The sequence below is a fragment of the Oncorhynchus masou genome, chromosome 30 (assembly GCF_036934945.1).
Source record: "Oncorhynchus masou masou isolate Uvic2021 chromosome 30, UVic_Omas_1.1, whole genome shotgun sequence".
Classification (NCBI taxonomy): Eukaryota; Metazoa; Chordata; class Actinopteri; order Salmoniformes; family Salmonidae; genus Oncorhynchus; species Oncorhynchus masou.
In genome coordinates this window covers 52598185-52622922 of record NC_088241.1, presented here as the reverse complement: position 1 = coordinate 52622922, position 24738 = coordinate 52598185, and the positions used below count along the sequence as shown (strand labels likewise).

At 42.5% G+C, this 24738-nt stretch overlaps 1 protein-coding gene across 1 annotated transcript in view; it reads right to left on the bottom strand.

Annotated features, from left to right (window-relative positions):
- Nucleotides 1-4606, bottom strand: part of zfhx4 (zinc finger homeobox 4) — a 130631-nt gene extending 126025 nt beyond the window's left edge. The window contains 1 exon segment of the mRNA XM_064949289.1: nt 4253-4606. The gene's annotated coding sequence lies outside the window, so the exon portion shown is untranslated.
- Nucleotides 4607-24738: the final 20132 nt, after the last annotated feature.

The window sequence follows — 24738 nt, the reverse complement described above, 5'->3', positions numbered from 1 at the left end:
TCCCTCTGTCTCTTTCTTACTCCTCTGTCCCTCCCTCTCTTTATCTGTCCCTCTCTCTATCTATCTATCTGTCCCTCTCTCTATCTATATGTCCCTCTCTCTATCTATCTGTCCCCTCTCTATCTATCTGTCCCTCTCTCTATCTATCTGTCCCTCTCTCTATATATCTGCCCCTCTCTCTATCTATCTGCCCCTCTCTCTATCTATCTGTCCCTCTCTCTATCTATCTGTCCCTCTCTCTATCTATCTGTCACCCTCTCTATCTATCTGTCCCTCTCTCTATCTATCCCTCTCCATCTCTCGATCTAGGCTGGTCTTACATGAACAACGTTTAGAAAAATATCCCTTGCACGTATGAAAACCACACAGCTGTGTGACACACACTCACCAGATGGTAGAGGAAGGAAGATTAAATAAGTGCACACACACACGCACACGCACACACAAACACACACACACACACACACACACACACACACACACACACACACACACACACACACACACACACACACACACACACACACACACACACACACACACACACACACACACACACACACCTATGTCAGACAGAGAGAGAGACAGCAAGACAGACAGTCCTGGGTGTACTGTCTCTTAATGAAGGTCTGCAAGACCAGAGGAGTCACAGTCCATTCTGTTGACGTGAAATGACATGCGTATGACTATGGTAATGAATCTCTGCCTGTATAATTATACAGGCTACTGCTGCTAGCCCATTTAATGTACCTCTATTCATCACACACACACCACATATCAAAAAACACATTTACAATTCCTCTCAGATACATTCAATTCCTTCCGTGAATTTTTATATTTGCAAAAGGACAAAAAATGAATAAAAGAGAATCCTATTTGGCTGTCTGGTGTGTACAAAGATATTCTGTTCACCCAACCGTGGCATTCAGTAATGGGGATTTGGAAATAATCTAAGTGTGTGTGTGTGTGTGTGTGTGTGTGTGTGTGTGTGTGTGTGTGTGTGTGTGTGTGTGTGTGTGTGTGTGTGTGTGTGTGTGTGTGTGTGTGTGTGTGTGTGTGTGTGTGTGTGTGTGTGTGTGTGTGTGTGTGTGTGTGTGTGTGTCTCTTTAGTGATACCTACTACTCCGATTACCAGCCAGTCTTAAGTGTTCAACTGGACTCATATTTATTCCCTTTCTACCTTTAGTCTTGTTGGTGGACTTTAAGCAGCGATACTGTCCTCCCTACTACGGCCTATAGGGATCTACAGAAGAGCACATTAAAATGCAGGAAGATAGGCTTGTTGCAAGGCTCTCTCCCTCTTCCTCTCTCTCTCTGCAGCATAGGATTTTAAATCATCCGACCTCCCTCTATTAGAAGAGAGACTTATTGAGGTAGAAACCATAAAAAATGAAGGAGGGAAATTTAATCCCTGAAATATTGATTTGCACATTAATATCAGATAGACAGAGGGCGATGAGGCTGGGTGGAAATGACACATTGTCAACCTCTAAGAGAGGCTGGAGCCAATCTTCCTGCTGGATATGTCTGCACAGAAGAGTTATAGGAGGGTTTCACCTCTCTTTCTCTCTCTCTCTCTGCCCAGCTCTTCTCTTATCCCTTCTTCCTCCCTCTGCTCCCTTTCTCTCTGGTAGCACCTCGATCATGGCTGTAATGGTGAAATGTGTGTCTTACTGAGAAATATGATGTATCATAAAAGGAAGAATAAAAAGCTATGTTGTGTGTGTTGACTACAGTGAAACTTTACACCATGAGCAGAACAACCAGGAAGGTATCTTGTCTTGTATGTTTTATACACACTAATAAACATGCTATTATACAGTACTAATAACCTTAATGCGCTGTTATAACCTGCCTCTGACTTTACCTTTTCCTACTGTAAGTATCTCGAGGAAGTCAGAAGTACAGCTTTTTAATAATGAAAAAGATGTTTCTCTTTCTCTTCCATTGTCCTCCCAACCTGGCAGTATAGCACCAACACATCCTGAATCTCCTATCAATGCATGCTTTATACCCAGGCTAATGTGCTTCACACACACACACAAACACACACACACACTTATACTGTTAATATAATAATTATAATCTTTATAATCTTTATAATCACAGAAAAAAAGAAAATAAAAAATGCCCAGTCCCCCAAACAAACTGAACATCTTCTTCGTTGCCTTAAGAATGGGACTGAGAGAGATGAAGGGAGGATGTAGCCAATGTTCTGTGAGACAATTACATCATTAATAGTGATGAAACTGCAATTATATTTTTCTATTTCCCATAATGTGGGTTTTTTAACAGATTAAATGGAGTGTTACCATAGTTGATCAGAAATACAACATTAGTTGCAGACATGAAATTAACTACACCACACTGCCCTCGTCGTTATATAGCTTAGCATTGAACCCATTGCTCCCAAATCACCAGTATTCAGACAAATGTTTAAAGGTATCAAATATATCAAGTTTAATTCTCAGAATCTTTGAGGCAATATTTATTTTTAAATGCCATTCGTTGGAAATATCCCTAAAATATGTTAATCTTAGTCCCAATCCACTGTAGCAGTTTAATATTAATAATATGTATTATTATTATAATTTCATTTAATACTTTATCCAAATAATTATATTCTAAATTGTTCTATGGTGTAAATAATTTCTGCAGTCCTCATTGTTGCTTTAGCCCAACAATCCATGGAAAATCTCGTATTTCCATAAAATAGAATATTTGGATGGATTTATTTCCAAAGTTATCTAAAGAACTATAAATATCAGAAAATAGCTCATATTATTTTTCCCTAAATCAAAGCAAAAACAGATACATTTAAAAATCGTCCTAATATGCCGAATAAGAGAACGCCGTAGTTTAAATCCAGTCGAATTTCATACTGCTGATGTGCGGTGAAACAGCAAGCAGAGAGCGCAAACATACACACTCATACACAGTGTAGCATAGCCTACCGGAGTTTGAGACTGCCTCTCGTGTCACCGTGTTTTTTCTGCTCTCTCAGTGCAAGCGATCGATGTCCCTATCATTGTCGTGTCCCAATCCCAGCCAACATTCTACCTCAAACCAGCCACCATGCAAAAAAAAAACACCACAGCCCCTCTCCTCGACTCTCCTCTCTTCCCCAAGTTACACTAAACAATCACCATGCATCGACAACTCACCACCGAAGTCTGGGGTAAAATCTCATCACTGGCAATGGAAGGACAATTCATTATGTGGAGAAAAAATATGACCCCACCAAAGCGAATGGAGAGAAAATGGATCTTACGGTTCGGCAAGAGGACAGGAGTAAAGCAAAAATAGAACCTATATTCAAGAGTTTGGGCCTCTTATGCTCTTTTTCCCAGTGCTTGTTTTAATATTTTGTCAAAGAGAAATAAGAACCGTGAGTTTTTGGCTCCAGGGGACCTGCGTGCTATCAGTAGCCAAACGACTGGTCTCCTCTCTCGGCGACACAGCCACCCACGCCTCCGTGTATGTCTACTCCTTTAGACGCATCAGGTAACAACGAATTTATAGGACCGTTATACATTGATATGCATATTATCGTCTAAAAATAAATTTCATGGATCTTTCTAAACAATATATAGGATAACGTGGAAATCGTGTTGCTCTTCGTGTTACTTAAGAATGCACGGTGGGTGTTACATGTAACAATAACGTGAGGAAGAGCTCGACATTGTCAGAAAATATATGAATGGATACAATGTAGCCTAACTGCCAGTCAGTTCCAGCTTTTATAAGTGGTCCAGCACTGGAACCAAACTGAACACTTTCACGGAAAACAGGGAGAAAAAAAGTCAAGTAGCCTAGAAGACCACGAGAGATCGGACCTCGCGACGTTTAGTCTAGCGCCGTAATTAACCATGCCACACCGGGGAAATACGTGATGTCGTGTAACGATGTGTTTGACGGTGTATTGGACAGACCGTATGGAATACAATCAAAATCAGACAAACCCTAGTAAACTTTGAGCGCAGATTTGGCGGAGGTAGCACTGATACTCACGTAAAGGCGTTTGTCTGCCCCCTGACAGTTCTTCGCTAGTAAAACCAAAGCAGGACTTCCACAAACACCTCGATAGGCGATGTTTTCCAAGGCAAAGCCTCTCACGAAAACATACCGCACGAAAACAGCTGTTATGCGCGGAGCGCTATTCTGCGGGATCCACTAAGAAAGATAATCGATACTTGACCTAAATTTAACACCAACTAGCCTACTCAATAAAAGTTATAGAAAAAAAACTTACTTTCTTCGCCCCGCAGTTCGCTCACCTAAGCCTCTTGCTTTTGGTTTGAAAACAGTCACATCCAATGGTTGCGAAATATGATAACACAAAAATTGAAAAACGGGAAAAATTGATAATCCTCCCAACTTTATTGGAAAAAATATACAAATGACAGGCGGTGTGAAAGCTATCCTTTGGGTCCGATCGGTGAAAGATGTGTCGACTGCAGCCTCGCAATTTCGGTTGTGGAGGGGTAGAGAAACAGCGGAAGGGAAATGAAAATCCGATATGTCTTTATTCTGCTAATTATTATCGTTTTAGCCCTGTTTAAAAAAATGGCTGATTAAGTTGAGTGCGCATGTCTTTGTGTGTCTATTCCCGATATGCACTCTGGGAATGGAAGAGAGAGGGCGAATGAGAGAGGGAGGGAGGGAAAGAGAGAAAGAGAGAGAGGGAGAGAGGTGTAATTAGCGACCTGATCAACAGTCTCCACATTGCAAATGACGGGCTGAGCCCCTGTCTTAAGCAAAGCCCGTAGGACGGAACGCGTCAGATAGACCAAAGTGATCTTAACAGGGGGAAATCTTTACGTTTTACCGCCCGGTCCAAGGACACGCAGAACAATAAAGAGCCATTTCCTCTTAACCAAATAGGGTAGAATTACAGAGAAGTCATGTTTTTTTAAATAAAGGTCCGCAGATGAAGAATAATAGCCTGCTGTATTCCACCCTACACATTGCAAGGTTCATATAGAATATGACACTATGATAAAGCTTTCAGAATGTCAATGTATATTCCAAATATAGGCATGTGCTTGCTTATTTTGGTGTCCTGATTTGAATGAAAAAATAGGATCATATTTGATCTAGTGGATTAAATAACCTACATTTAATCATGAGCGATGCACAAATTGAAGGGCTTCAGTAGACGCTTGTTACAGATAGATAATCATTTACTCTGTTTAACTGTGTTGTACATTTTTAAACTGATGGAACATCATATGTAAACAAGGGTATGTTGTCAATATATTGAACACAACATCGACATGTTTATTACATAGATGTAAAACTATGACAAAACAATAAAGGATATGTCTGGCTATGAAAAGCAAAAGACAACATGCTTTAGGCCTATATACAATATACAGAGGAGGAAAACAACGGCCTTAACCGAAAGTGTGATATTTATTTTAATATCAATTAGATCCCAACCTCATAATTTGATGCAAAATCAATTAATTAAGATTATACGTCAAACTAAATTACTTTCTTCCATCAGTGTTTCTAAAGATTATGTAAAAGGTTTAATACTGTAGCATGTATTTTACTTATTATAGAGGCTGAAGAAGAACGCAGATACGCGTCAATGGATGTCACGAACATCTATATAAATATATATATACACACCAGTATGTTTGTATGTTAAATAGTAGACTAATGCATGCGCCTACATTACAAACAAAGAACCAGCCTTCAGAAGATATGGGTTGAAAATGTGTATAATGTGTTTGTGATGATGGTAAAACACATCTCTCGTGATGAGTGGAGAACATGGCCTATACATGCAATACCTATAGAAAATAAAAATAGCCTACATGTGCATCACAGTCATCAACATCTTACAAACTCCCAGTCCACATAAGATGACATTGGGCCTAGCAGAACCAAGCGGAGCTCTTCAGATAATGTTAGAACCATTAGATCAAACAAACCATTCAAATAAATACATGTATGTATTCATAGGTTGCGTACTTCCGTAGTAGGCCCATTACTCTATTCCCATCCAACCTAACTATTTTTATTTAACCTTTTCTGTCTCTTAATAGTCGCTATCGAGAGAGACCTTACACGGTGTTAATCGTGAAAGGAATCAGGAGATCGGTTCTCCTTCATGAAAAAAATCGAAGGGGGTGAATTGACTGAGCCGGGGCTTGGGATCGTACGATAAGGCTGTTGGCAGTCAGCTACTTCCTACTGTAGTAGCCTACAACTGAATAGGACCCACCCGGACCCAGCCCGAACCAAGCCCGACCCAGGGCTGTTGGAACCCGGACTACTGGGAGCTGTGACCCGGGTTAAAGGTGTTCAACCGAGGCGTCCCTTTTTTACGCTGATCCGAGGCTGTGGCTCTGGCGTCCTCCAGGGATTCCAAGCTCTTCTCCCTTGAGAGGCGACTCACTCAGCGGTAGGAGAAGCCAGACAAGCCGCTGCCTGGTTGGACAAACAGCATGGAGCAAGAAGCAACGGACGGAGCATTTCTGTTCTCAGATAATATTTAGGCTATAGTAGCCTAACTTGCAAAACCTGGTGCAATGGACTAAAGGTTGTTTTGAATCTTCACCGTTGACGGTTTTATTTCGCATGGATGGAGGACTTTGTAACTATTGATTGATTTTGTTTTTCAAGTGGTCGCTTTTTTGGGGGGGATATAGAGTAGACCCTGGCTGGAGGCCAGACTGGACTATTACACTTTTAGTAGCCATAGCTCTTAGGCGACTGCGAGGGACTTGTCCATATTGCATACTTTCGCTTGTCTTTTCATTTATTTTCACGGGGGAAATGAGAAAGTAAAACGGATTTAAGGGACTGATACTGCTTATCTTAGCCTCATGCATTTTTAAATCCCCGGGTCGCCTCCCTCTCACTCTCCCCGCATACGATGCTCTTTCTCCGGGGGCTGCTTGACAAAAGACTGACTTAACTAATATTTCGCCCCATTGCCATATCGCTGCATCCCCAATTAATAACAGATTGTTATCTGTAAAGTCAGTGTGTATGTGTGTGTGTCCTCAGGTTAAATGATAAAAGGACCTTATACCAATTGAGCTTTTATCAGAATGACCATTTTCATGTGTTTAATTTTCGAACAAAGAAGAAGAAAAATAGAACTACTTCTGCATTGCTTTTTGTGAGTGGTTATTACAACAATATGACAATTGTTTTGTTTTATATGATCAAATTCCTGAATCTTTCTCTCTGGGTAATTGAGTTCCACTACTTTGAGACATGTTTAGCCCCCGGTAGCGGTACTGGGACTGTCCTGCCATAAGGGACTAGGAGGCAGGTTGGTTGGGGGTTCTCCCTGGTCTCAAATCAGATGGTTTCAGTCCAAAGCGCCGGCGCCCTCTGGGGTCCGTTTGACCCTCTCCTCAAAACACACAGACCCACTGGAAAACCCTCTACCCAACACAATGGCTCATCTCCCTACACAGAGAGCCAGACCCAGAACAGTCTACATTCACAGCAAAGTGCCAGACACATCTCACAACAGTCAGAGGAAGGAACAGCACACATGCATCTTTTGTAAGCAACGGAAACAAGAGGGTAATATTTATTACAAATAAAGTTTTATTTTATAAAAATCCATAACTATCAATGGAAAAATATCGCCAAAAAATAATGGCATTTATGGTAAAATCATGTGCATCAAAATGGTCAGAAATTAATTACACAGGCCCATCAGAAATCATGTAGTAAATTTCATATTTGAATATTGCGTGGCACAATGAATTTGAATAAAACAAAGGCTTACGATGCAAATTAATTAATTCAAAATGGAAATAATATGCAACTTCTTTCATATGGTTTCACTTGCAAAACACGTTTGCCGAGAGAAACAAATAAAAGTCCCATAATTTACAATACCCATTATGCACATACATAACTCCACAGAGAAATCTCAAATGTTGTCTCCTTCCATTCAAACACAGAAAAATGTAGAAATCCGCCACAAATGAACTTTTTCCCCACAGAAACCCAACCTAAACCTTCTCGACGTTTTAATGACATAAACCCTAAACCAGACAACTCGCATCCATAAAAGCACAATCTGTTTCAAACTTCCTTTAAATTCCCAAAAGCACAAACTCACGCAGCACCAGAAGATAAATAGAAAGTACATGTACCTTTGGTAAAATAGCATTCCGCTTTTCTTCTTTCTCTTACGCTCAGTAGCGATCCGCTTATAGCATATGGAATCTGTTTTGAAAATGCCTAGATTTGGCACATTGTCATTGAAAAGAGGGGAGCGAAGTGATGCCACTACAGAATAGAGGAAATGAGTTGCGCATTGGACGCAGCCTCCCCTCCACGCGGATTTATCCAACTTTAATTTAATATTCCGCAATCACACAGTGATGGCATATAATTCAAGGAGAATTTCAGAGGAAGGAACTGCTTTGTGTTTTTCCACTAGTATTTAATCTGCAGTAGAGGTGGACAATGCTTTTGTACCTATTATATGTCCTATTTATTTTATTTTATTTGTCCCCTTCTGTTTTTATATTTCACAGCAAAACAACATATGTTTATTTGTTTGTATTTAGATCACCTGTGAAGAACTTCCGGCATATCTGTGGCTCGTGTCACACTGGAATCATTCCCAACATAAAATCGAGACCCATAAACGCTTGTTTGTAAAACACTGAGCCCAGAATCAATGTATTGGGACATTTCGATCGATTATATAAACGAAAATCCATACGCAACATGAGGCCGATATGAGCCCACTCTTCCGCTCTCTTGAAAGTAGAGGAAAAAATAGATGGGAAAGAGAAAATACAAAAAGAGAGCTATAGGGATTAAAAACAAAGTTTATATCAATGTTGTGGCTACTCAGAGTAGCCTAATTCAAGATGGGAAATTATAGAACAAACCCTGATGACAACAATTAGACTAGTGCGTAATCAAAGCGACAACATGTATTACGGATACATTTAAAGGGTCAACTAGCAATTCCAGCCAATATCACATTTCAGCGTCACATCACAATAATCAACCGGTTCTAGACGGTCTTTCATCAGGCATTAATCAAAAATGCTAAATCAAATTAGGAGCTATGTATTCACTTCATAGCTTGGTGGCATCGTTACCAGCTGAGAAGAAAACAACCCAACACGCTCGTTTATTGCATAAGCTGTCGATTAATAATATGCGATATGATTTTAGGGAGAGAAGAGAGGGGAGTTAGAATCACGAGATGTCAATCATGTTAAATTTACATGGAATCACAGCTGCTTGCTTCTCCGGACTTGGGGAGGGGTGCGCGAGAGGGGTTAAGGAGGTGTATGGAGGGGGTGGCCACGCACGCGGTGCCATTCTCTTTATTTGATAAGAGGAAATCAATGGAAGAGATTGTAAAGTCTTTAATGGGTCCAGACGCGCGAGCAACGTGCACGGTGTTCCCGGTTTTAAAAGGGGTGCTTGGTGAAAAGTGACTTGCAGAACAGCGACGCGCGAACGGGTCGATCTGGTGAGGAAATCTACACTAAACTGTACACTCATACACTTGGTCACCTCGCCTCCACCACACACACACACACACACACACACACACACACACACACACACACACACACACACACACACACACACACACACACACACACACACACACACACACACACACACACACACACACACGCACGCCCCCTCCCCCCCACGCACACACCTCTGTCTCCCCCTCCATCCCCACTTCCATTCAATCTCCCTCGCCCTTGTGCCCCCTCCCACTTGGCCCGTGGTCCTCGCCATGCGCGAGCTATTCATTGTTGTTTAATAGACACGCGCGCAGGAGTGTCCTTCTCCTATAAATCTATCTATGGACTCAAAAAGGGCCTCTCCCATATACCTCCACATACCAGACACAAACCTTATCAAAACCACTTATAACCGATAGCACAATAATTCACAAGTCCCGTGTATTTTACAGAAAATGAAGGTGATAATAAGAAAAAAATTCATCTGGGAGACGCACCTGCACTCTTTGTCCCTGTCTTCTGACATACACACCCACAGAGAGAGAGAAAGCGCGCGAGAGAGAGGGAGAGACAGAGAGAGAGAGAGAGAGAGAGAGAGAGAGAGAGAGAGAGAGGCTACTGGCTATTGTGAAGGAGAACAATAGAGGTTGTATCTTCTCCACCGATACACATCTGATACGGAATTCACTAGGATTATTTAGACGTGACATGCTGTCTCTGAAATGTGATCACTCGTCCAGAGTGAATCAAATAAGAATAATTACATCTGCATTTTGGAAATGAACTTGAATATTTATCGAATTCATTATGTAAATAATTAATATTAACAATAAAAAAAGAAATACAAATAAAACAAAATAATGATTACGATAATATCGTAATAATAATAATGAATTAAGCAAATCATTAATGTATTCACTTAAATCACACAAACAACAACACCTGAGATTCAGACTATTCATTAAATATATATTTTAAACTAATTACATTCTGCAAATCTTTTATGAATTAAAAAAAGCCAAAGCATGGGCTTTCTCTTAAAAAAATCTTATTCTAAAACTCTCCATGACAACGCGAGCCAGAACATGTCAATTTGCTGGACTGCCGCTGTCCACTCTAAAGATGGTCCTCAGATCTCCCCTACCCCTCTCTTGAGGTTAGCCTGTACCCCTCTTCTGGTGCTCAATGGGCCGTCCTCGCGCGGTAAATAACCCGGTTACTATTGGTCAGCACCGCAAAGGCGAGAAGTCAATTCCATGGCAACAGTTTGACAGCTAGGAAACTCGAGGCATCAAAGCTAGAAACGGACCAAATCACAGTCAAGTCAACCAAGCCAAGCCAAGCGACCAACGCAAATGCACAGACTCAGTTGATGCCTATTAGACAATTGGAAATTCTTGAAGTGAGGCTCAAATTAGAAGCAATTCAATGACCTCGTAGGTTAGGTTTATAAGCTACATATCATCAAACTATATTCATACATGACAGCCTAATGGTCAACAAAAAATTACCAACAATTATTTTGATAAGCATGACAGTCAACTACCAATAATCAACGTTTTATGCTGCGTGATCAAATGTACATTTAGCTATACTATTTTTTTTAATACCAGCAATATGATTGTTCTCTAGCCATTGACCAACAGTTGATGCTATGAATAAGAAAAATCACCTTATTTCAGTTTTCCATAATTACACTGAGGCCATGAGCCGACAGTAATAATAGGGCCATCATCAAATAATAATCAGATCATAATAATCACATAAGACTATTAAGTGAATCATTTTGAGTGAGGATTAATCGAGAGCCAAGGTCTACCAGATAATGATAACTGATAGTCAATGCTGTGAGAGGATATCTTATACCCGAGTCCATATGGACTAATACACATATGCTAGCTATAGACTAAGGCCTGACTGACAGCACGGAAGGACTCTACATATTCGAGAGGATACATCACATGGGGGCCCTATGAGTGTTGTAAAGCTAAGTCTGTCTATTAATTGATTATCTATGTCCTGCTACAGGATAGAGAGAAGTCTAGAAGGAATGTCAATGGAAGGTCTTTATCATTATAATACAGAGAGGATGAGAAAGAGAGAGAGCTCGATAGACCCGGTGTTATTGTATTGTAATTGTATTTTCAACATTGTTCTTCTTGAATAAACTCTTATTCAGATGCCATACCTGACATGTTGAATACACCATTGAGGAACTTCTCAGGAGTTTACGCTGGTATGTTTTTTTTGCGTACAAATTGTGAAAAGGTGACATTTTGGCCAGTTTCATAAGAACCATCCAACAGCACCCCTCCCTTCAATTAAATGCACTTCCTCCAAACAACATGTCACAATCATTTGGCCTGGGGAATTCACTGGCTGATCCGTTATGAAGGCTATGTGTCGTACTCTGGGTGTATGTGTTTGCGTGTGTGTTCTGACCTCAATTCTACATGTACTCACAGAGAAAAAGGTGCCTAAAAATACATGCATTTTCACAATCAGTCATCTGAGACGAGAAGGATAAATCCTTTCAGAACATCCTAGCGAGGGGCTGGATTATGACACATGGCACACAGACAACACGGATGGGTCTACATGCCTCTGCATGTGCCTGCACCTATGAAATATGTTCTATTCATATTATGATGATGATGAGTATTGTTATGATTATGAGTATTGTTATGATTATGCTTATTATTATATTCAAATTCATTTGAATTTAGTTCTATTTTAGGAATTTTCCAAAAATGCACAAAAATACACAACGTCACATAAAAGGGAATGACATGATCACAGGGAAAGGTAGCAAAGAATGTAAAAGGTTTTATAGAGAGCCAAATAAAATGTATATTTCACCAGAAACTATTAATACTATGGAGACTTAAACCTGTCCAATGCTTACAAAAGGTATGGTACATACAAGAGCTACGATGAGGTCTCATGCAGAGGCCGAGGGAAAGCCCCAACACCACAGTTTATGGTTCAACTCGTCAACAAACAGCGCACTGTGGCCCTGAACCAATGACGGTTTCCTTGAATAGAAGAGTAAACCATGGCCTCTTCTTTCCCTCTCCCTCCCTCCCTCCCTCTCTCCTTCTCTCAACCTCTCCACTATATCCCTCTCTCTTTTCTCTCTCTGCTTTCCCTCTCTCCCTCGTTTCCTCTCTGAGGCGCTGATACACACCCCTGGGCAGAATCGTGGAGAGTATGGAGGGTTGGCCATGCACAAGGTAAGGGACGCGCTTTGCTTGAATATGCTGGGGTTTTGGGGGGACGGGGGCAGAACGGTGGGCTGACAGTTGTTGGTGGGGTTATTATTCAAGGTAAGCATGTGTGTGTGTGTGTGTGTTGTGTGTGAGTTTAAGAGAGAGGGAGGGGAGGCACTATTTTTTAGGTATGTCAAAGACCAAATTAGATAAGATGTGATGTGTTCTATTGTCTGCTGCAGTGATAACTCATTTTGGCTTGTGTCATATTTTTAGCTTAGTTTACAGCTCATTAATAAGACACAGGTTCATTGTAAATAGTGAACATATTATACATATTGCTAATATGATGGTGTTGTCTGATTAGGCCTCTGGCCTCCCTGATTAGAATTCAGATAGACTCAGACTCCATCTTGTATTCTCAACATAACGAAAGGTACTGTAGCTACAGCAGCTCACCTGAACACTGGCTATACCGACATCAGGACCAAGAAGGAGGGAAAGAAAGAGAGAGAGGGGAAGAGAGGGACCATTTCAACATTCCCCCCAGTTTAATAGGAGGACAGTTAATAGCCCTTTTTTATCCCACTCTGCCATCAATCAGAAGGTGTCAGCGCACTGCTGAATCCTGGCTACAGCGGTGTGTGTGTGTGAGTGTGAGCGTGTGTGTGTGTTCTTCACAGATGACTGATTAGAAAGCCAAAATCACCTGATCCATCTTCTTGGTCACTTTTATTACAGTCATCTTTAGACTGACAGCAACCTGCTTAGTCTCACAACACTGGCCACAGCATATATATTCTCATTCTCTCTTTTCTCTCTCCCTCTATCCATCCCTCTCTCCCCCTACCCTTCTCTCCTCCTCTCTCCCTCTATCCATCCCTCTCCCCTACCCTTCTCTCCTCCTCTCTCCCTCTATCCATCCCCCTCCCTCTGTCCTTCTCTCCTCCTCTCTCCCTCTATCCATCCCTCTCCCTCTACCCTTCTCTCCTCCTCTCTCCCTCTATCCATCCCTCTCCCTCTACCATTCTCTCCTCCTCTCTCCCTCTATCATCCCTCTCTCCCTCTATCCTCCTCTCCTCCTCTCTCCCTCTATCCATCCCTCTCCCTCTATCCTTCTCTCCCCCCTGTCTCTCTCTATTTCACTCATTCTCTCACTTCACTGGGCAAGATGAAGGGATGCAGCAGCAAGGAGGTGTGGAGAAGGAGAGAGAAAGGAGAGAGAAAGAAGGAGAGAGAAAGAAGGAGAGAGAGAAAGAGAAAATAATCTCCCTATTGTTTGAGTGAAGTGTTCTGCATCCCTATGCATTTTTCCAGAGATATGGAGAAAAGTATTACTTCTGCTGTCTTACACTATGTGAATTCAGTGCATGTGTTCTCAGGTAGAGTATTAATGTAAAATGATGTACTTCAGCAGGATACTCTGGTTATGGTGTATTTACAGTAATGGCTTAAGAGCATGTCTGAAGTACATGTACAACTATAACTATACATTTTGCACAAATAAATAGCATAATATAGCTTATTTGGTATGGTAGCTATGTCGTATAAGGAGAACGGTTGTTAGTTCTGCGTACCAAGAAAATACATCAAGATTAAAGCTAAATCAAAGCTGAAGTTGTAAGTACTGCTTAACTACAGGTAATTAGATACTCACATAGGTTAATTACCTACACTCTTGGAAAAAAATATTATATCTAGAACCATAAAGAGTTCTTCGGCTGTCCCCATAGAAGTACTCTTTGAAGAACCCTTTTGGGGTCCAGGTAGAACCTTTTTGGTTCCAGGTAGAACCTTTTTAATTTCCATGTCGAACTATTTCTGCAGAGGGTTCTACATGGAACCCTAAAGGGTTCTTCCTGGAACCAAAAAGTGTTCTACCCTGAACCAAAAAAGGTGCTCCCATAGGGACAGCTGAAGAACCCTTTTGTAACCATTTGTTCTAAGAGTGATTACATTCCATAGATAGCTACACTGTGAAGTCTGTCTCCTATTAGCACTAGATAACACCTCTCATTCTAGAATATAATCCAATAAAACCTTTCAGGTAGTCTTGTCTATTAGTCCTGAATAATCTGATCACTTTGGCCAAAGACGTTATACAAGAAGAAGCAGCAGGTTCCATGTATAGAGAGATCGTGTGGTAATCCTGCCCATCACATTCTGAAGCCTCTTGTCTCGTCTGAAGGGTAGCCCAGCACGGTTTACCCTTCTGTGTGTGTTAGTGTGTGTGTGTCTCTCTAAAGAACACCCCTGTTCCTCCACAGAGCCAGAGATATGCTAATGCTAACTGACATCAATCTGAGGAACATCAGCAGAGGTAACATGTGTCTAAGATTACATTTACAATCATCTGAGCGCAGACACACACACACACAAACACACACACCAACGTGCACAAACACATACACGCATGGACACACGTGCAAACACACATGCAAGCACGCACGCACACTCACAGAGTAAAAGTGGGTCACGTAAAACAAGCAATCGTGTGTTTGGGAGACAGCCTGCCATTTGCAATGTCCTCAAAAAACAACTGATTGAACAGCTTGTCGAAATATTAAGACTCACATTTGAAACCTTCAGAGTCATCTTAGAGGCCATAGTATTCTATTTGAACAAATGGTTTCTTTGTTTTGTGGGCTTTCTGCTTAAATACTGGCTGCTTTGATGGCTGACATAAAATAATATTTCTCTCTTTCACCCTCCTTTGTTCAGTGTTTAAAGTTGGAGAGTTTTTGGGGTGTAACTACGTCATCGGTTTATAGGCCTGTGATTTCCATTAGAAGACAACCTGGGTCACACACACACACACCAAGCACACACAATCAAGCATGAACACAACCTGGGTCACATTGGATCCATAAAGGTCTGACTTCTGAGGAAAGGGGCCGGTGTAAAATATATATCTCGCTGTTGAGACAGTGACTTAGATGCACACACACACACACACACACACACACACACACACACACACACACACACACACACACACACACACACACACACACACACACACACACACACACACACACACACACACACACACACACACACACACAATGGGTGTATAGGAAGTAGCAGTAATGGTAGCAGCAGCTGTGGCCAGATAACTAAATGCACATGATTGTGTGTCAGATCCCATAGACCTTCTTAACCATAGGGGTTGGATTAGTGTGTGTGTGTGTCTATATGTATGTGCAGCCAGGTCGCTCAAGATACACTTCGAAATCCAACGTCCGTCCAGGTACCCAGGACGTATGGAGATGCCTTGAAAACCGGCCACTAGAGGCAATGGGGAGCGCTATTGTAACGGTTCTCGTCTGGTGAAGGAGAAGCGGACCAAAATGCAGCGTGGTATTTTTGATACATGTTAATGACGACGAAAAAACACGAACAATACAAAAACAACAAACGGAACGTGAAAACCTATACAGCCTATCTGGTGACAACAAACACAGAGACAGGAACAATCACCCACGAAACACTCAAAGAATATGGCTGCCTAAATATGGTTCCCAATCAGAGACAACGATAATCACCTGCCTCTGATTGAGAATCGCCTCAGGCAGCCATAGACTATGCTAGACACCCCCAAGACAAAACACACCACAATAAACCCATGTCACACCCTGGCCTGACCAAAATAAATGCAGACAAACACAATATACTTCAACCAGGGCGTGACAGCTATTACCATCAAGTAGACTTGGGTTTTATTAGGGCATTGAGGATGGGGGTGGCAGATGGGCGTTAGCAGCGAGCTCCGGTTCCAAGGATCACGTGCTCTAACCTGGTGATGGGCACATATTTGTTATGTTTCTGTTTTAACCCGATCCCAAACCTTAACTCTAAACTTATTCAGAATGAATGCCTCAACTTAACCAGCCATGAGGCGTCGGCGACACCAGCGGTGCAGCCTGGGGGTGAAGCTGCAGCAGGAGGAGCAACCCAGGCTGTCCAAAACATGGCGAAATGTAACGTTTGGAGAAACGCCGAAATTTGACATTTGGAGAAACGTGGAGAAACGTGGAGAAACGTCAGCATCTGAAGTGGGTGTGTTAGTTCACTGAAATTAAAAGGAGCTCACAGACTTAAGGAAGTCCCTGTCAGAAAGTTCAAATTACTCCTCACACACTCTCACTCACAAAAACATTCAGGCCAACACATTGTCTCATGGATGCACATACAGTAAACACACCCTCACTTGAATATAGTGACACTAAATGAATGCACGTGCATATACAGTATGCAGACACAAAACACACTTTAGAGATCCTTGACAATCAAACTCTCTATACACATTAGTATTTGTGGTGTGTCAGTGTAGCCTAGTGGTTAGAGCATTGGACTAGTAACCAGAAGGTTGCAAGTTCAAACCTCCGAGCTGACAAGGTACAATTCTGTCGTTCTGTTCCTAGGCCGTCATTGAAAATAAGGATATGTTCTTAACTGACTTGCCTACTTAAAAAAAATTAAGACCATATATCTACTTTCAAAATGGATTCAGAAACCCACATGAGGTGTTATTTTGTGTTTGAGGATACCAGGAGATACTCCCGAGTTTCATAGCGGCCTAAGGCACTGTATTGCAGTGCTAGAGGCGTCACTACAGACCCTGGTTAGTTTCCAGGCTGTGTCACAACCGGCCGTGATCGGGAGTCCCATAGGGCAGTGCACAATTGGCCCAGCGTCCACGCGGGTTAGGGAAGGGTTTGGCCGAGGTGGGTTGGCCGACATTGTAAATAAGAATTTGTTCTTAACTGACTTCCCTAGTTAAATAAAGGTTAATTAAAAACATTTAAAAAATGCAGTGGAAACCGGCCACTAGGTGCAACAGTGAGCACTGTTACTTTCAAGTAGATTTTGGTTTTGCCAGGGTGTTGTGGACAGGGATGGTGGATGGGTGTAAGTAGGTTTTGGTTTTGCCAGGGTGTTGTGGACAGGGATGGTGGATGGGTGTAAGTAGGTTTTGGTTTTGCCAGGGTGTTGTGGACAGGGATGGTGGATGGTGTAAGTAGGTTTTGGTTTTGCCAGGGTGTTGTGGACAGGGATGGTGGATGGGTGTAAGTAGGTTTTGGCTTTGCCAGGGTGTTGTGGACAGGGATGGTGGATGGGCGTAAGTAGGTTTTGGTTTTGCCAGGGTGTTGTGGACAGGGATGGTTTGATGGGCGTAAGTAGGTTTTGGTTTTGCCAGGGTGTTGTGGACAGGGATGGTGGATGGGTGGAAGTAGGTTTTGGTTTTGCCAGGGTGTTGTGGACAGGGATGGTGGATGGGTGTAAGTAGGTTTTGGTTTTGCCAGGGTGTTGTGGACAGGGATGGTGGATGGGTGGAAGTAGGTTTTGGTTTTGCCAGGGTGTTGTGGACAGGGATGGATGGGTGTAAGTATTTGCCTCTGATTCCGAAGGTTGCAAGTTTAAATCCAGCGATAAAACGTTGTTTTTGATGTTGTTCTTTTAAGCCTATCCCAAACCGTAACCCTTAACCTTACCTTAACCATTCAGAATTAATGCCTAATCTTGACCTTACATTTGATGTTTGTAACAACATCAAAATTTGACGTTTGAGAAACATGGATGAACGTTTAATTCTGACGTGAGACTGTGAGAGCTGGTAGATTGTGACACCACACATATTCCCACACTAGCCAGGGGATGAGGGGACACAGAGGAAGGGTTTGAGTCGGTTGATGACAAGCCGTAACTAGCGTGAAATTCCCTGTAGATTAAATGTCCTGGGAGCAGTATTCCATTCTCCCAACGCACACACACACACACACACACACACACACACACACACACAACACACACACACACACACACACACACACACACACACACACACACACACACACACACACACACACACACACACACACACACACACACACACACACACACACACACACACACACCCCATGGCTTCCCTTTGGCACAGGAAACACAGTTAGATCCTGGGGAAACACACACAAATTCAGACACACAGACAAAACTCGCAAACGCTCCGAGGCTCGCCGAGACAAACAGCACATCAAACCTCAGCCGGCAAAACTCTTTCTTTATCCCACTGGCATGGAACACACTCACGCACACACCCACACGCACTCACGAGCACCCACCCACCCACACACACACACACACACACACACACACACACACACACACACACACACACACACACACACACACACACACACACACACACACACACACACACACACACACACACACACATGAAGCATGTTTAGTCTCTAACCACTGGGAGAACACAGTACTTCATAGCCATGGATTTCATGCAGTGGTGAAAAGCACTTTAAAGTTCTACTTAAGGATTTTTTTGGGTATCTGTACTTCACTATTTATATTTTTGACAACTTTTACTTTTACTTCACTACATTCCTGAATAAAATAATGTACGTTTTTACTCCATACATTTTCCCTGATACCCAAAAGTAGTCATTACATTTTGAATGCTTAGCAGGAGAGAAAATGGTTCAATTCACACACTTGTGAAGAGAACATCCCTGGTCATCCCTACTGCCTCTGATATGGGAGCTCACTAAACACAAGTACTTTGTTTGTAAATGGTTTCTAAGTGTTGGAGTGTGTCCCTGACTATCCGTCTGGTTTGCTTAATATAAGGAATTTGAAAATATTTATACTTTTACTTTGGATACTTAAGTATATTTTAGCAATTACAATTACTTTTGATACCTTACTTAATATATTTAAAACCAAATACTTAAAAAACTTTTACTCAGGTAGTATTTTACTGGGTGACTCACTTTTACTTGAGTAATTTTCTATTAAAATATCTTTACTTTTACTCAAGTATGACAATTGGATACCTTTTCCACCATGGATTTAATGTCATACTGTAGTTCACCAGGCAGGTCATCCATGATATAAGTCAGTGTTCCATCCATGTCTGAGGATGTCGGAAGAGGACGAGGCAACCGGCCACTAGGGCCAACAGTGAGTTTCAAGCTGTTACCTTGAAATATGCTTTGGTTTTGCCAGGGCGTTGTGGACAGGGATGGTGGGCGGGCGTGACATCTGCATCTGATTCCAAAGGTTGCATGTTCGAAATCTAGCGACATAAAAAAAAGGTTTTCAGTCTATCCTAAACCTTAACCCTGACCTTAACCATGCAGAGTTAATACCTAACCTTAACCCTTAACTTAACCATGCAGAGTTAATACCTAACCTTAACCCTGACCTTAACCATTCAGAGTTAATACCTAACCTTAACCCTTACCTTAACCATGCAGAGTTAATACCTAACCTTAACCCTTACCTTAACCATTCAGAGTTAATACCTAACCTTAACCCTGGCCTTAACCATTCAGAGTTAATACCTAACCTTAACCCTTACCTTAACCATTCAGAGTTAATACCTAACCTTAACCCTTACCTTAACCATGCAGAGTTAATACTTAACCTTAACCCTTACCTTAACCATTCAGAGTTAATACCTAACCTTAACCCTTACCTTAACCATTCAGAGTTAATACCTAACCTTAACCATTACCTTAACCATTCAGAGTTAATTCCTAACCTTAACCCTTACCTTAAGCATTCAGAGTTAATAGCTAACCTTAACCCTTACCTTAACCATTCAGAGTTAATACCTAACCTTAACCCTTACCTTAACCATTCAGAGTTAATACCTAACCTTAACCCTTACCTTAACCATGCAGAGTTAATACCTAACCTTAACCCTTCCCTTAACCATGCAGAGTTAATACCTAACCTTAACCCTTACCTTAACCATTCAGAGTTAATACATAATCTTAACCCTTACCTTAACCATTCAGAGTTAATACATAATCTTAACCTTTACCTTAACCATGCAGAGTTAATACCTAACCTTAACACTTAGCTTAACCATTCAGAGTTAATACCTAACCTTAACCCTTACCTTAACCATTCAGAGTTAATACATAATCTTAACCCTTACCTTAACCATTCAGAGTTAATACATAATCTTAACCCTTACCTTATCCATTCAGAGTTAATACCTAACCGTAGCCCTTACCTTAACCATTCAGAGTTAATAGCTAACCTCAACCCTTACCTTATCCATTCAGAGTTAATACCTAACCGTAGCCCTTACCTTAACCATGCAGAGTTAATACCTAACCTTAACCCTTACCTTAACCATGCAGAGTTAATACCTAACCTTAACCCTTACCTGCACTTTTCAGAGTTAATACCTAACCTTAACCCTTACCTTCACCATTCAGAGTTAATACCTAACCTTAACCCTTACCTTAACCATTCAGAGTTAATACCTAACCTTAACCCTTACCTTCACCATTCAGAGTTAATACCTAACCTTAACCCTTAGCTTAACCATTCAGAGTTAATACATAATCTTAACCCTTACCTTAACCATTCAGAGTTAATACCTAACCTTAACCCTTACCTTATCCATGCAGAGTTAATACCTAACCTTAACCCTTAGCTTAACCATTCAGAGTTAATACATAATCTTAACCCTTACCTTACCCATTCAGAGTTAATACCTAACCGTAGCCCTTACCTTAACCATGCAGAGTTAATACCTAACCTTAACCCTTACCTTCACTATTCAGAGTTAATACCTAACCTTAACCCTTAGCTTCACTATTCAGAGTTAATACCTAACCTTAAGAATTTGGAGTTGATGCCTAAACTTAAACTTGCACGTTTGGAACACGTTTGGAACAGCCATGAAATTTGATGTTTGAGACAATGAGAGCTTGTTGAAATCCCAGCCATGGATTTAATGTGAATACAGGAAATTCCCTCCCTGCACACACACCTGTCTTTGGGTAGGTTAGTCTCTCTTCTCCCCATCATCCCGTCCTGTTAGGGTAGACCCAGAGATGTCAGGCTGTCCATCTAGGCAGAGACGGGAGCACTTTGTGGGACTAGACACTAGATTACAGGTAGACAAGAGAAGGACAGATAAGTGGAGGAGGGACTGAGCAAGGGAACAAGGTGATAGGGAGCAGGCCAGACTGATTAACTTTATGCAGGTTTGTGTCTCTGCTACCTGTGGTTCTCTCGTTTTCAATTTTGTCCTCTTTCGCTTTCTTTCTCTCTCTCTCCGTCGCTGTCTGCTGGCTACTTTAGGCCAGGTAGAGGGAGATGGAGAGATAGAGTGTTGTTTCACCCACTATTTTAGCTAGCTTTCCCAGTTCAACACCTGTGATTACTGTATGCCTCGCTGTATGTCTCTCTCAATTGTCAATATGCCTTGTATACTGTTGCTCAGGTTAGTTATCATTGTTTTAGTTCACAATGGAGCCCCTTGTCCCACTCCTCATACCCCTGATACCTCCTTTGTCCCACCTCCCACATATGCGGTGATCTCACCCATTACAACCAGCATGTCCAGAGATAAAACCTCTCTCATCATCACCCAGTGCCTGGGCTTACCTCCGCCGTACCCGCACCCCACCATACCCCTGTCTGCGCATTATGCCCTGAATATATTCTACCATGCCCAGATACCTGCTCCTCTTATTCTCTGTCCCCAACGCTCTAGGCGACCAGTTTTGATAGCCTTTAGCCGCACCCTCATACTACTCCTTCTCTGTTCCGCGGGTGATGTGGAGGTAAACCTAGGCCCTGCATGTCCCCAGGCACCCTCATTTGTTGACTTCTGTGATCGAAAAAACCTTGGTTTCATGCATGTCAACATCAGAAGCCTTCTCCCTAAGTTTGTTTTACTCACTGCTTTAGCACACTCTGCTAACCCTGATGTCCTTGCCGTGTCTGAATCCTGGCTCAGGAAGGCCACCAAAAATTCAGAGATTTCCAAACCCAACTATAACATCTTCCGTCAAGATAGAACTGCCAAAGGGGGAGGAGTTGCAGTCTACTGCAGAGATAGCCTGCAAAGTAATGTCATACTTTCCAGGTCCATACCCAAACAGTTCGAACTACTAATTCTGAAAATTACTCTCTCCAGAAATAAGTCGCTCACTGTTGCCGCCTGCTACCGACCCCCCTCAGCTCCCAGCTGTGCCCTGGACACCATTTATGAATTGATTGCCCCCCATCTAGCTTCAGAGTTTGTTCTGTTAGGTGACCTAAACTGGGATATGCTTAACACCCCGGCAGTCCTACAATCTAAGCTAGATGCCCTCAATCTCACACAAATCATCAAGGAACCCACCAGGTACAACCCTAACTCTGTAAGCAAGGGCACCCTCATAGACGTCATCCTGACCAACTGGCCCTCCAAATACACCTCCGCTGTCTTCAATCAGGATCTCATCGACCACTGCCTCATTGCCTGTATCCGCTACGGTGCCGCAGTCAAACGACCACCCCTCATCACTGTCAAACGCTCCCTAAAACACTTCTGTGAGGATGCCTGGTCACTTCTGTGAGGATGCCAGTTGAGGATGCCTGGTCATTCTTTAAGAGTAACTTCCTCACCATTTTAGATAAGCATGCTCCGTTCAAAAAATGCAGAACTAAGAACAGATACAGCCCTTGGTTCACTCCAGACCTGACTGCCCTCGACCAGCACAAAAACATCCTGTGGCAGACTGCAATAGCATCGAACAGTCCCCGCGATATGCAACTGTTCAGGGAAGTCCGGAACCAATACACGCAGTCAGTCAGGAAAGCTAAGGCCAGCTTCTTCAGGCAGAAGTTTGCATCCTGTAGCTCCAACTCCAAAAAGTTCTGGGACACTGTGAAGTCCATGGAGAACAAGAGCACCTCCTCCCAGCTGCCCACAGCACTGAGGCTAGGGAACACGGTCACCACCGACAAATCCATGATTATTGAAAACTTCAACAAGCATTTCTCAACGGCTGGCCATGCCTTCCGCCTGGCTACTCCAACCTCGACCAACAGCTCCGGCCCCCCCGCAGCTCCTCGCCCAAGCCTCTCCAGGTTCTCCTTTACCCAAATCCAGATAGCAGATGTTCTGAAAGAGCTGCAAAACCTGGACCCATATAAATCAGCTGGGCTTGACAATCTGGACCCTCTATTTCTGAAACTATCCGCCGCCATTGTCGCAACCCCTATTACCAGCCTGTTCAACCTCTCTTTCATATCGTCTGAGATCCCCAAGGATTGGAAAGCTGCCGCAGTCATCCCCCTCTTCAAAGGGGGAGACACCCTGGACCCAAACTGTTACAGACCTATATCCATTCTGCCTTGCCTATCTAAGGTATTCGAAAGCCAAGTCAACAAACAGGTCACTGACCATCTCGAATCCCACCGTACCTTCTCCGCTATGCAATCTGGTTTCCGAGCCGGTCACGGGTGCACCTCAGCCACACTCAAGGTACTAAACGACATCATAACCGCCTTCGATAAAAGACAGTACTGTGCAGCCGTCTTCATCAACCTTGCCAAGGCTTTCGACTCTGTCAATCACCATATTCTTATCGGCAGACTCAGTAGCCTCGGTTTTTCGGATGACTGCCTTGCCTGGTTCACCAATTACTTTGCAGACAGAGTTCAGTGTGTCAAATCGGAGGGCATGCTGTCCGGTCCTCTGGCAGTCTCTATGGGGGTGCCACAGGGTTCAATTCTCGGGCCGACTCTTTTCTCTGTATATATCAATGATGTTGCTCTTGCTGCGGGCGATTCCCTGATCCACCTCTACGCAGACGACACCATTCTATATACTTTCGGCCCGTCATTGGACACTGTGCTATCTAACCTCCAAACGAGCTTCAATGCCATACAACACTCCTTCCGTGGCCTCCAACTGCTCTTAAACGCTAGTAAAACCAAATGCATGCTTTTCAACCGATCGCTGCCTGCACCCGCATGCCCGACTAGCATCACCACACTGGATGGTTCCGACCTTGAATATGTGGACACCTATAAGTACCTAGGTGTCTGGCTAGACTGCAAACTCTCCTTCCAGACCCATATCAAACATCTCCAATCGAAAATCAAATCAAGAGTCGGCTTTCTATTCCGTAACAAAGCCTCCTTCACTCACGCTGCCAAGCTTACCCTAGTAAAACTGACCATCCTACCGATCCTCGACTTCGGCGATGTCATCTACAAAATTG